A 14,824-nucleotide genomic window follows, 5' to 3' on the forward strand; every position below is an offset into this window, starting at 1 on the left:
GACGCTGATCTACCATACTTACATAGGTGGGCAACTCACCAGGTACATTATATACCTGTAAATTATACCAGGTACATTATATACTGGGCTAAAAAGTCCTCTATTAATTCACTGTCATAATCTATGAAACCGCTATGTCATAAGAATGACTTATTATTCACATCCACACCTATAAGGATTGGAAGAGTCATTTTAAATCCAAATGCACCCCTTAATGTTTAATGCTAGGCTTGGATTTGGAGATTACATAGAAAAGTTTTAAAGCTTTCTCAAGTTTAGTATCAGCTAACAGTCATCAGACTGTTGGCAGATGAACTCTGTCTGATTTTTTTAATCTTTAAGTCAGTAGTAAAAAATTGCTTCAGTGCTGTTTACCAATATTATCTTCAATGATTGCTCTCCTGTAATGGTTTTCTAAATATCCTTTCAAAATTTATTGGCAGCCCTTTTATAACCTTCTTCTATTTTCTGATAGCTCAAGATCCAAATCAAGTTTAATCAAATATCCGTTATAGAGAAATATTGGAGAAAATGGCAAAGTGCATGTTTATACAACACAGAAAGTGTTAAAAAACCGGCAAAAAAAAAATATTTATTTTCTTTTAAAAAGTTTCTACTCTAGATATTCCTTTTTGTGAATATTTATACCACTTACCAAACAACTTAAACAATTTTATGTTATCTGTGATGGTTGATAAATGATTAAGCTGAAGTTATTACAGGCAACTGTTTTTACTCAGACATATCTTAAAAATACAATGAAGAAAAGCATTAGATTTGAACTGAATCTTTTCCCTTAGCATGTCAGTGTAAAATGCTTTTGTAAATGTGAATGTCTAAAAAAAAAAATTTTATTCTGATATAGATGTTAATTTTAAAAAAATCATCTCTTTATAAATACTTGGAATACTGTGTCCACATCTTTTCAACATTATGATTCAGTTTCTTTGTTTGTTTTTTAAATTTTATTTTTTAATAATTAACCACTTTGTGTAATTGAAATAATATTATTTTGAGCTCATCTACCACAATTTAAGATCAAACTTCATGTTTTAAAAAATTCCTAATTTTTTATTTCAGACGATTTAATTTGTTCAACACTTTTTTCTGATACTGGTGGTCTTGCAAAATGTGATTTCTGTTTAAAACCAGATCCTGTTTATATGAAACAGCACTGTCAATTTACATGTGACATCTTTTCACACTTATGTCAAAGTACACACTGAACTAAAAATTGACTTCAAAATTCACCTTCCAAAAAATATGCTGTACTTTTTCTTGAACAAAGAAACAAACCTCAGAAGCAATGCAGAGACTAATGCACAAATTTTGAGACAAAGAGTTTGTTATAGAAACTTTTTGAGAAGTACAGGCTTTTATCCTTCAAATTTTCTCAAAATGTTTCTAATACTTTTATCTGAATTACTGAAGTCCAACCATTCTTTAATGATGACCCTTGAAGTAGTTTTACATTTATGTTTCACAAATGATCATAAATCACATTTTGTCATGCTGATTATTATGATAAAAGTTTAAAACATAGTTACAATTTTATTTTCATAATTTGATCTATAATTTTTTCCTTACATCATTTATTACCAGTTTGGAGAAGATTATTTTTGGCAATCTCATTGAATGTGTTAATGGAGTGATAGTATCTCAGCCTTTCATCTTGAAAGTTCCATTATGTTTAGGCTTGAGATGAAATATCAACAACTTATTTATGAATTTCAAGAATTATGAAATTCATAATTAAACTGGTGATAAACGATCATGTTTAGATCAATTTGACTTCAGAAGATATTAATATGAGTACCATCTATCCAGTTTTTTTTTTTACTGTCAGTGATTACAATTTACTTTACACATATGAATTACAAAGAAAAATAACAATTTATCCACAAATTTATAATTATTTATTCAAGATATAGTATTTTATATGAACGTATAACCAATTATTTGTTTTTAATAATAATAATCATTACAGATATATTTAAATATATTATATGAACACCCTTTTATAAACACACAATAGAATTTTATATCTCTTAAATGGTAACTTGCACAAAACAAGGGAAATAAAATAAATAATATATATTTTAGACAAGAGAACAGTGATGTATGGTATTTTATAAAATATACAAATGTTCATAACTTTAATATACAACAAAAATAAATAAATATATATATATATGTTTTACTTCCATGTATGAATTTATTGAATAATATTTTAATACTCGTATGTTTAAACATTTATAGATATTATTATTACAATAATGTAATAACTAATCACAGTGGAATAACTGTAAAACTAGAAAACAGCTTTTAATTTATTTACTATTACAAACATATTTTTATACTACTTGTAATATACTGTTATACAATTATTTACATTAAGCATACCTTTATGGGTCATATTTCATAAATCATGTTAAAAATACCAGTAATATAGATACAGAACTCCCAAAACAAAACTACCATAATTAACTGTACGTTAAACAAAAAATATAAGATCATTATTTTACATATAGACATTTGGATTATTTAATTTCTAAATCAGTTGCTATAAATAATGTTTTGTTAATCATTTGTTACATTTTAATGAAAAAAGTTGGTAATGAGAAAACATGCATCACACACTCTTCAAAAGTAATTTTTAACAATTCTTTCATCTGCTATGAAACTTATAGTAAATCATTATTTTAATAATCATGCATTAAATAGATTTACCAACTAGTAAAATATATTATAAATAAAATTAAAATATTTTGGTGTTTTTTTTCAACAGTTCATGAGTCACTTTTATATGATCAATTTTTATTATTTTTACACATTATTATTATTATTATTATTATTGTATTAAATTTACTATAATTATTCCTATACATGTTACAAAATTAATTATTTACTTATATGTATAAAACAAATAAAATTAACACAACTTTTTTTATCAAACAAAGTAATGCAATACTATACGAGACTGACTTTTGAATTACTGTTTGTTTCTGGTATCAATCAGCACTTAGTAAAATCTAATAAATCAAGAAGAAATAATACCTACTTATGTAATAAGTACAGAATCATAAATGGCAAAATGTTTTACTAGTGTTACTGATAATATTTAATGATAATAATACCATAATTCTTTTCTACAAGTTATCTTTTAAAAGTTCAACTGTATTCAGTGGCCTTTACTAGTTTAAAGTCACTGTTTATAAGGCTAAATCTGTCTTTTATTTTTATACAAAATTTAAATAGCATTGGCTACAGTAGTTATTAACCACTTCCAAATGCCAACGACATGGAACATAAACTGCACAAGCATTTATCTGAAAAATTAACAAGAATTACTGTATTAAATGATATTTTACCCACTGGTATTTTATCTTTTCCTCACACTTTTCAATTTTTAGGATGTTTTTCCTTAAGATATGCAGATGTTACGGTATTAAGTCTTACTCAGCACCCCACAAATTTGTAATTCTGAATAAATGGTACTGAAGTACTCTTTTAGATCAACATATAAATTTTATATGTTCTTTCCAAGTGTTCATAAATCAAAATAGGAAAGAGTAAATTGTATAAATACTTACACATTAGTGCATATGATATCCAATAAAAAATAAATTTGAGAATGAAAGTTGAGATGATTTGCTTCATACTGTGCTATAGAAACTAATACATAATAAAAAAATACTATTACATAATGATGAAAAAAATTGTCCTGACACATTAAAATAATTTATCAATGAATATAAACAGATAACATGCAGTCATTTTGTTAATGTTAATGGTGTTATAACATCTTGTGACAAGTTTAGTTTGCACAACATTACATTGTTTTACAAAAGTTCAACACGAATGAAATCAAATAAATGAGTATGCAAACAGTATGTCATCATACTGATGCATACAATCGTTGATTTGGGTTATTCCTATTGACTCTTACCTTCACCATTTTTTATCTGTTGGTCTCTAACTCCATGTATGATTTTGCTTTTGCCAGTTTGTAATTTCACCCGACTGATATGAAATCTTGAATTATGAGTATATGCATGTGCAAACTGCTTATCAAGCTCTGCCACTACCTACTTAGCGATTGAAAATAATAATTTCTGTAATTTTATAAAGAAAAAATAATTCTCAACCACATATTTGTCCTTCTAAATGTTTATATCTTCATAATCTGCCATACTTCACTTTATCTAACTTAATTATTGGAAGAAAGAAGAAAAAATACCACATGCAAATAGCAAAACCTTAAAATTGATCATTTAACCCAGAATTTGCTTCGTTATATCCTATAATTGTTTGCAACAAATGTAAATAATTTTTAAAGAATACTATAATTAAATATAAATTTATCTTTGTAATTACGGTTAGGTAGTACTTGCAGTTCTAGAAAATTAAAAATTATATTAATTTTTTTTCTAATTTCTTGAATCTATATTGAAGAAAAAAATTAACAGTTATGCTAATAAATTTTAACTGAATTTACATGCCTTAACCAAAACTAAACAAAAAATTTATCATTAAAATTTTTCCAAACATTTACTATGCTATTAACATGTTTATAAATGGTAGTATTTTAAATATATCCATATTATAATGAGTGAATTCAAAATTTAGAACTTAATAAATTTGACAACATTGTCAACATCTATAATACAAAGACTAAAAGAATCTTATCTGGTAATAGAAAGACTGGCTGATGACCCAGACAGGGCTGAGGTTTACTTGTCTTTTTAATATTGTAGCTCTTAATATTATGTTAAAAATAGCTCCGTTATGTAATAATCATCTAGTATATTGTCCTAAATTTAATGTGTAGAAGCTAATAAATCTGTAAATTTTGATAAATTATATATATATATATATATATATATATAGAGAGAGAGAGAGAGAGTGAGAGAGAGAGAGGGAGAGAATGATTTTATTTATTAATAATTAAATCTCACAAACATAATTTTTCCCAAGATTAATAAAAATTTTAATTGCATTACAATATAACAGAATATGCAGAAAATTTTAAAAATACAATGGATTGAAAAAAAGAAAGAAATGGTTTATATCCATATGCAAAATTTCATGAAAGGAAAGTCAAATTTGTTATCCCTGTATATTATGTATTTTGAAATTAGGTAACAATTTAAAATGGGTAATCCAGTCTTATATACAGAAGCAATAGTTGAATTTTTAAGAAACTTTTAAACGTTGTATTTCAATAATTAGGGGTAACATTATTACAATGAGTATAAATTGAATCTAATAAAACTTAATAAATGTGACTTTTATTACTGGTATTCATATTTGTCTGGCAAACCATATAAGGTTTTTAATGCTACCAACTAACATTCAATAAATTTACATTTATAAAAAATACATTAGATCATAACAAGAAACATTAATATTATTAATTCATTATACACTTTTATGAAGGAGCCAGGCCAAAAATGCTTTATTATGAAAAAACTTAAATTTTAAAGATAAACTTATATTTAAGAAGATTTTAATAATGTAATTTCAATTAAGATATAACATCTAAATAAAAGGATCAAAGTAAATAACATGAACATGAAATAGACCATCATAAATCACTACTCCTACGCAAAAAATATTAAAGGAAAATATACAAAAGATGCAGTAAATTTTCACAATTTATTGAAAAATAATATGTCAAGAATTATCTTTTCTATCATTTGAATTTTTCTTAATATACAGATTTTAAATTCCAAACAAATTAGTTCTGAAAATTTTTTAAGATATTTATCTAAAACCCATATTTTAGATTTTAAAAGAACATATTTAGTGAAATATAAGCAGTGTGTTAAAAAAAAGGAAGAAAAACCACTGAGTTATTAATTTAGTGAATGTAATTTCTGTAGATTATAGATATTAAAAAAGAAATAAAAATTATATGGATAATTACTGTATTCAAATTTTGTTACAGTATAAAACTTCAAATTTTTTGTTGCTAAGAATATCTTACAGTTGCTATCTTACAGTGCTTACAGTTCATTGTTTTCTTTTCTTGCACTTGTTCTGTGATTAGAACATGCATATACTTTTATTTACCAAATTTATGATTTAGATGAAAGATCTATTAAACGCTCTATTGAAAGTTTTAATTTTTCAAGTGATTTGTGACACTATAATTAATTTTGCTAATAAATAAAAGCAGATTTTAACAACCTAACCTGACATACTGATAACCTAACTTAATTTAGTATTTTATAAAACTATTATCTAGATACTTTGCAACGAGATATTGTTATATAACGTAATGTAGCCAACAACATTCTCTCAACAATATAAAAAAGCTATTTAAGTAAAGTGAATATTAGCAACCAAAACAGTAGTTAAATAAGTTACTTACCTACAAAAGAAATTATACCTATAAACCAAGTGAGATTACACTATCAAAAAAAAAAAAAAAATTAGTTTAAAAATTTTTTGGTTGGCTCCCTCTCAAAATGTACAAATAACATTTCACTAAAGCAAAAAATAAAAAAAAAACCTTCTCCATTTTGCAAAGAAAAACATTCAATTAATCGGATTCTTGGTACTTAAATTCATATAAATATAAAAATACTTACACATAAACATATATACATAATATCTAGTACAAGTATATTTAATATACAACATTGAAGGAAGGCACATCCACCTAAAATAACCTTATATTCACGTATTTCTTGTTACAAAATATAACGGTTTTTTATTTATTATTTTTTAAGGGGGTTTAAAGAAAACAGTTATAGTAAGATGATGATATTAATTACGAAATGGTGCTGTCATGATGTAACCAGATAACCAAAGATTGTTACAGTATGAATTATACATACAATTTTCCTAAGAATTACATTATTTTTCATATGCTTATTATTAAAAATGGCAATTAACAAGACACGTGAACAGAATATCAAAATTGGTCTTACAAAGTAGTAAGCTTAATAACTGCATGACTGTAAAAGTAAAACTAATTTTACCATAAAAAAATATATAACAGCAATTATTATACATTTAAAATTTACAAATTATATAGTATAACACATAGTAAATATATTTTAGTACTAGAGATTCATTACTTTCCTACATGTACGTGGAAAGCATTGACTACTATGACTTGCAGGATTTCTCATAATGTAATGTGACAGAAGTTAATGCAAAATATTTATCTAGGGCAGCAGTTAATAAAAAAAAATTATAAAGATATATTAAAAACTCTTGTGGGTTTCTTCATGAATGTTTCTCTTTAGTATAGATATTTATAATTTAATGTAGAAATACACTAAGTATGAATTATTAATTATGAATTATAGTGTCAGTTCAGATCATACAGTATAACATCATTCCACGTCACAATGAATTTTTTGTTTACCTCTATGAGCTACATTAAGTTAACTAAGGACTAACATCTTAAATATGAAACTGGCAAAACTAAGCAATCTTGATGGGTAAATCACCCTTATTTTCACTACTCACTTCTTTTTCATATCCTTCATCCCTTCTTCCTCCTCATTACTGATTCTGCAGGTATATGTCTGAATATTAGGTTTGCTATGTTGAGGATGCTAGTTCATCCTTTGAATCTGGGTAAGGAAGATATTCCTCTTTCCAGACCAGTAACTGAATCCCAGTAATCAGTAAACAGTAATCCAGCGATTAGCAAGCCAGTAATCACAATGACCCTAGTCTTTTCAGTAAAACCAGACTTCCTAATCATAAAAATAAATATAATTCTTTTAAAATCTAGAATGAGAATTGCATGTCTTTCTAGACATTCTAGACATACATTCTTGTATGGTAGATGTTTATTTTCATATTTTTAGCATAACATAAGCATGAATGGAAATGGCTGATTGTGGCCAATGTTGGCTATTGTGGGTTTTTTAGAGTCCATGCTTTTTACTGGGCAAATTCGATACTTATTCTCAGAGTGTGAGAGAGAAAGGGGGATTGTAGGAGGATATAACAGACTCACATGTAACTTATATTTTGATCAGTTTTATTGTTTCAATGTAACTAACCATGAGCCTACTATCCTACAGCAAGTAAATAAATAAATTAGGGCCAAACCATCATAAACTTACAAGAGCAAAAGTATAACCAAAGTAGTGATCAAGAGATTTATAGTTTTTTCTTCTTTCTTTTCTCATAAAAATGTAAGTGAAATGAATTTAAAAAATAGCCAGGAGTTTGGTTAAAACCCCAACAAGAAAGCCATATATACCTGTTAAAAGATCACTTAAGTCACTCCCAGTTGGAGTATATGTTATGAGTGAATAATATCAGCTATTACACATAAAATTACAATTTTTATTAAGAAATGACAGAAACATTATTTGCAATAGGTGGATATGGAAGCTCTTCCCATTAAATATCTAAAAAAAATAATGATACCTAGTATGATCAATTATTCAAAAGGATGTGTAATTCAGAACTTTCAATTCTGGATTTTTTGAAAACATAGAATTTGTAATGAAGGAGCAATAGATCAATAAACAGATATTTTGAGAAGGTGGAACAACTGTTCCCATGTTGTACAATTCACAAGAAAAAAGTACACCAACACTGTATAAATACAGAATTACTACAAAAATGCATTTTAATAGCCCACAATAAGTAAATTATAAACTATACAGGGATTTTAAAATCATTAGTGGCCCAACATGGGAAAATTATTTCAACAGGTTCTGAAAGCATTATTTTTATCACCTCTTGTTATGTTATGAAGCATTTATCTTACTCTTAAAAATCTAAACACTTTGTACAGTTAATATAAATAATTTTCAACATTAACCATGTCCACACAAATATAAAATCGTCTAAAATATACTAATAACACTTTTTAAATGCAAACTGAATTCTGCATTAACAAATTAAAAATTACAAACTTTTATGGGAATATTCACCACTGAAAAACATTAATTTTTTTAATTATTTATCTATAACATGGTCACATTTATATTACATACATTAATACAGACTAAATTTGATGTTTAAGATAACACTTTTTTAAGATAACTCTGGATAATAAGATTTATTTATAAAGTAGACCAGGGGAAGGAGAAAAAATTATTAGTAATCCAAACTAGAAAGCAACTCAGACTTGTTAGAATTTTGTGGTATTTCATTTTAAAAATGTAAAAAATGAATTGTAATAAATGAAAAGGATGTAAAAAAAATATTATATTTAAGAATAACATTAACAGTACCTGATCTCACAAAAAAAAAAATAAAAGTTTATTCTTACAAAAAATTTATATTTTATCCCCAATCACACAAATATAAAAAAGTAAATACATGTGTTTTCTTTACAAATTTCCTTATTATTTTTCAGGATATTAAAATTGTCAAAAAAATAATTGCAGCTGACTTTATAATTCTTTGGCTGCAATATACAAATTAGTAAAATTTCAAATAAAAATTATAATTACAATTTATAAAACTTTTCTGAATGAAATAACACAAAATTCAATCAGTTAGTTATTTCAATCTTGTCAATTATAATCTCTCTGAAATAAAATATTTTATTGGTAATCCTAACATTAACGGTAAGTACATATGTTTTTTTTTTTAATTAGAATTATTTGCATAACTATGCACAATTCAAAACGAATACAGTTGGAATGTTTCAGTTATACCACTTAATGATATAACATTAAAGAAATAACAGCATAGCAGAAATTATAAAAAATTAAGTCAGAATAAAAATGGTTTCAGGAAATTTTTATTTCAAAGGAAAAAGAAAAATATAATTTATTTTCCTAATGTGTATGTTGCAATCTGTTCAACTAGTGAACAATAAGCTACCCCTCCTCCCAAAGCCCAATGAGATGAGGATTATATGCGGTAAATCTGGTAAACAAGATGTAGTCTTGTCTTAGATTCAAGCCGACCATTCCTGAGACGTGTGGTTAATGGAACCCCAATCATAAAGTACAACGATATCCACTGTCTAGTATTCAAATCCATATAAAAGCCTTTTACTATGATTTGAACCTCAGACCTTAGACTGATTTGTGGTGACAAGTTAATCACTAGACCACTGTTGAGCTAAAAATATAATAACATGCCAACATTTTATATTATTAATATGTTTGCTGGTGTGATAAAAAAATTAATTCTATAAAAAAAATTCCAATATTTAGTAATACTGTTATATTTACATTTTGACATATGCAAATTAGTAATTATTCATATTTCTTTAAGTATACTAAAATAAAAAGAAAAGAAAAACTAGCTTATAGACCAGTTAAAGAAAATCCTACAGATATTTCATTCACTACTAGTATGTGCAAGATAGTAATTCAGCATTCTTGGATACATAGTGAACCAAAGTACATTAATAATAGGGTAAATTAAAACATATTTTATGAAATGATATTTTAGGATTAGAATAGACTAAACAGACCACACAGAAAAATCACTGACAATGTTAGTAATCAAGGCTTCATCCATAACATACTATGGATAAATTTCAACCTGCAAATGGTTAGAATAATAGCCTGCAACTCTTCATCTGTACACTTTTTTTTTTGTAAAAGGGAGATTCTTGTTCCTCAAATCGTGTTTAAATTCAAGAAAAATCTGGTTTTTTTTCTAGTTCACACTACCCTTTAAATTATTCTAATTCCCTCAAAGGAGTTCACACAAACTCTTAGTCAGCTTGTCTACTACTATCAGCACTCCTTATGTAATCTAACACAAGGAAAAAGTAAAACACTTTAAAATATATCCAAACACAAAAAGTTAACAATTAATGTTGTTCTTTATCACATATTACGTAGTGTCATAAATAATTTGCACTACAATCACTTCATCACAATTCAATTTACAAGGTAGAAAATAATCATTTTCTAAGGATCTACATTCTCAATTATAAGCAATATTGTAATAACCAAGTGGTATTCCTCAACTAAGAATTTAATTACAAATTTGAAGGATACCAGTAGTTCTAAAAAAAGTTCTTGGCAACAGAATATTTGTTCATATGTAAAGGTTCACAAGAACCATGAATGAAAATGGGAAATCATGAAATGAACAATATTTTAAAAATATCATTCTAAATAACCATATTTTCTATTTTAAAAATATTCCAACGCCATCCAAGTCATTCGGGCTTGAAATTTTATTAAGTTCTGCGTTTGATTCCCAATCAGGCTGGGCAAGTTTCATGTTACAAAAATGTCCAAACAATATTCTCATGCAGAACTTTCAACTTTATGTAGTGAATATCATTGGATATAAAAAAATATGTTCTCTACATCATAAAATGAATGAAACAAAACATTTTAAAAAGTCAAAGTCAACTGATTTTTTTGCAGTGCAAGATTGGCCAGTAGATCTGATACATGGTAGAATATTTTTGGGTTGCTCTGAAGGATGCATTGGATATTTAGCAGAAGTTGAAAATAAGTATTGCGAGGCAACTTAGATACTTCATTTGAAATTATAATTTGATACCAACCCTGAGGTCTTAAATCAATAGATTAATTACAGAGATGGTAAAACATATACTGTCATTTATATGTTTGCACATCATAAGCAAGCTTAAGTTAAATGAAGTTTTGGATTTTGAACATTCACTGCATTGTCTGTACATCTTCACAAATTTTTATTTTCCACCCATCTTACTAGAATTTATGGAGCAGTAAAAATAGCATAAAGGAAGGGAAAAAAATTTTCACAGGTACTTTGATACCAGATTACTTCTGCACAGTATCCACTGAAAAGGAGCCATTAATGTAATATTTAAAACCTACAGAAAAGTATGTACGTAATAATTAACAAACAAATAATTATTATTACATTATAAATAAATATTACTTGTCAAGTTAGAATGAAGTTATTAATATAATTTCACTATAAACCAATTTATTCTGTAAAATAAGGTATCATAGATTTAAGTTGATAATTCTTAACACTGAAGAGTTGAAATTGAAAATAAATAATAATACTTAATACGAGTTATTTCCTGAATAATTTTATTTGGTCCCTATGATTTGGTCTACAGTTATTTATCAGACACAAATGAATTCAAAATAAAAAACTAATAATTTTGATCACCGAGTGCATATACATGGTAAAAGTTTATTAATTTTAAATGATCTATAAATATTATTTAATTCAAATATTTACGTGATCAATACCAAGAACTCTTGAGTACTATATGACCAGATATTGTCATCAAAACACATCTACTCATTAAAATTCTGTAAAATTAATTTATTAGAATTACTAGTTATCTATTTCATGCCAACTTGCTTAATAATAGTTTTTTGCAGGAGAATTCTCCAATTCTAGAACGGAAAATGTGTAAGGTTTTTATAACTTCCATTATGTATCACTTGAAAAATTGACAGGTACTTAAAATATATGTAACTTTTTTTTTAATTTTGTCTAAAAGTAACCATGTAGCACGTAAAAAAAATAAGTTTATTTAACCCTTACAATTCTTTTGTTTAATATTATCATTTAACATATTTTGAGATACCAGTTTCAGTTTTTACTAATACTAGCTTTATAACAGTAATTAACACCAGTATCTCAGATAAACAACACAGAATAATAAATGATTTTGTTCCTAAATATTTTAATTTTTTTTACACAATGGTTCTTATATAAGCTTTAAGGCAATGATATGAGTAGTAATTGGTGAAAATATGCTGAAACCAAGTCAGAAATCAGCAGGAGGGAAATGTTTAAGAAAATATTACAATATCTTAATGCTACCAGCCATATAATTACATAATTCTATACCATATTATCTGATACAGAATAAAATAAAATTACATCATTGTTTACCAATAAGTAAATTTATTTCATAAACAAAATAAGAATTCTAACACATTTTTCAATGCTAGCAAATATTTTCTTTGTTATCAAAACTATTATAGTCAGCGACATTAAAAATTTATTTTCCATGAGTAATCATGATTTTTTTTCTGCTGATCAGAGTAACGTCCTGAAAATTAAATGGTGTAAAGTAAGGTAAACTACCAATGCCCAAAGCCATGTTAATAAATGTTTATTGTCAATCAATAACTTGTTTCCTGTATTCTGCCACTTTAATAACCACTTTCCTATATTTAAACAGCATTTAAATTATACATTTAAATTTGAAAAAAGTATAATGAATGATATATATTACAATAGTTATAGTTACTGAAAAAAAAAATTTATTTTGAAAAAACAAAAGATTTTACAAAAACATTTTTAATAATATAATTTTTGTTAAACTTCAGAATTTTGTTCCAATTTCTCAGTCAAAACTTTAACTGACTTCTGAAAAATATTTTGTATGATATTATTAGATCAATGAAAATAAATGCAAATTATTCAGTGCAAAAGTCAGGTTTCATATTTATTAACCAGTATATCCCATCTTACAAATCATACTAACTGTAGCAAAGATGTTATAATCTGACAAAATTATAAAAGTAAGTAAAGAAGTTTTTTTATTTTTTGATCAAGGGCAAAAAGAAGGTTGACTTTAAGTCTGCTCCTGAGCTATATGGTAAACTGAGCTGATCAGAGGCAGTAATTCTTCAGATTGATCTTCCTTTCCCACTTTACCAATTTTCATTCTTTTTTCAGTGGATAAACATAATTAGAATCATACATATCAGTTGCTAATCTGGTTCAGTTTCTGATGACATGCAGCAACTGATGAAAATCCAGCACCTAGGAAGTGGTACTGCAATTTATCAGTGGGTTAGCAAGTCTGCTCATGGAACTATTAGGATATGCTGTTCATTCCTCTTGGAATATGAGGTTTAAAAAAGGTTAAATTAGTGGCTAGACTGTAATCAGTTAAAGACAAGCTTCCTTTTCCTCCTAAAAATTACAATTTTAAGATTATGCTGTTATGATATAGGCAGAAGAACATGTTTTTGCTCTATATCAAGGCTTAAAAGAGAAATATGTGATTGAAACTTCAAACAGAAGTGACTTCTATTTTACAAACAAGAAAAGTAATTGAGGAACCAGTTAACTGAAGAAAATTTTAAAATAATCAAATTCAATGGATTCTAAGCAAGCAAATAAAAACAAATGAATAATTTTATTGCATATAAAAAAATAGAATGTAATATTTAATCACTATTAATAGTTAAAACAGTTGAGGACATTCATGGAATAGTGTCTCTTATGTAATACACATTACATCATTGCTGGTATGTACAATACTCAGCTATGAACAATGGATTTTAAACAAAGGATGTACTCATATTTCATTAATTATTTCTCTTTTCATTTGTACTTGTTTATAAATACACCATTTTATAAATACAATGTTAATAAAAGCGATAATGTATTTTTTCTACATTATTGTAGGTATTATTAGTTTTTTCATATATATATAAAAAAAATTATTTTCAGTGCTGGAACCTGTTCATGCAAAAAATTTGAAAAAACGAAACTTTTCAGATCCCAAACAATTCTTGATTAAGTTGGATCATAGAGTCCTTAAAAAAAAGTCTTTGACCCAATTATCCCAGTATATATATATATATATATATATATATTACCTTGAATAATTATGCAGTAATGCTATAACCTCAACCAAAATAAATCATTAAGTAACTTACGAGAACTGTAAACTAATAATAAATTATTATTGTATTTCTTATGGTTCTCTAGTTTAATGCTTTGTAATAACATTTTTGGTTAAAAGATTTATTTAGACAGAAAAAAATCAGAAACATTTGGTAAATGATTCAGCATTTTTTAATTAATTAAAGATGAGTGATGCATTATTAATTTTGAAATAACTTGAAATGCTACAAAACAGTGTGCGCAAGACCACTGGAAAATTAAA

The sequence above is a fragment of the Lycorma delicatula genome, chromosome 7 (genome assembly GCF_047948215.1).
Source record: "Lycorma delicatula isolate Av1 chromosome 7, ASM4794821v1, whole genome shotgun sequence".
Lineage (NCBI taxonomy): Eukaryota > Metazoa > Arthropoda > Insecta > Hemiptera > Fulgoridae > Lycorma > Lycorma delicatula.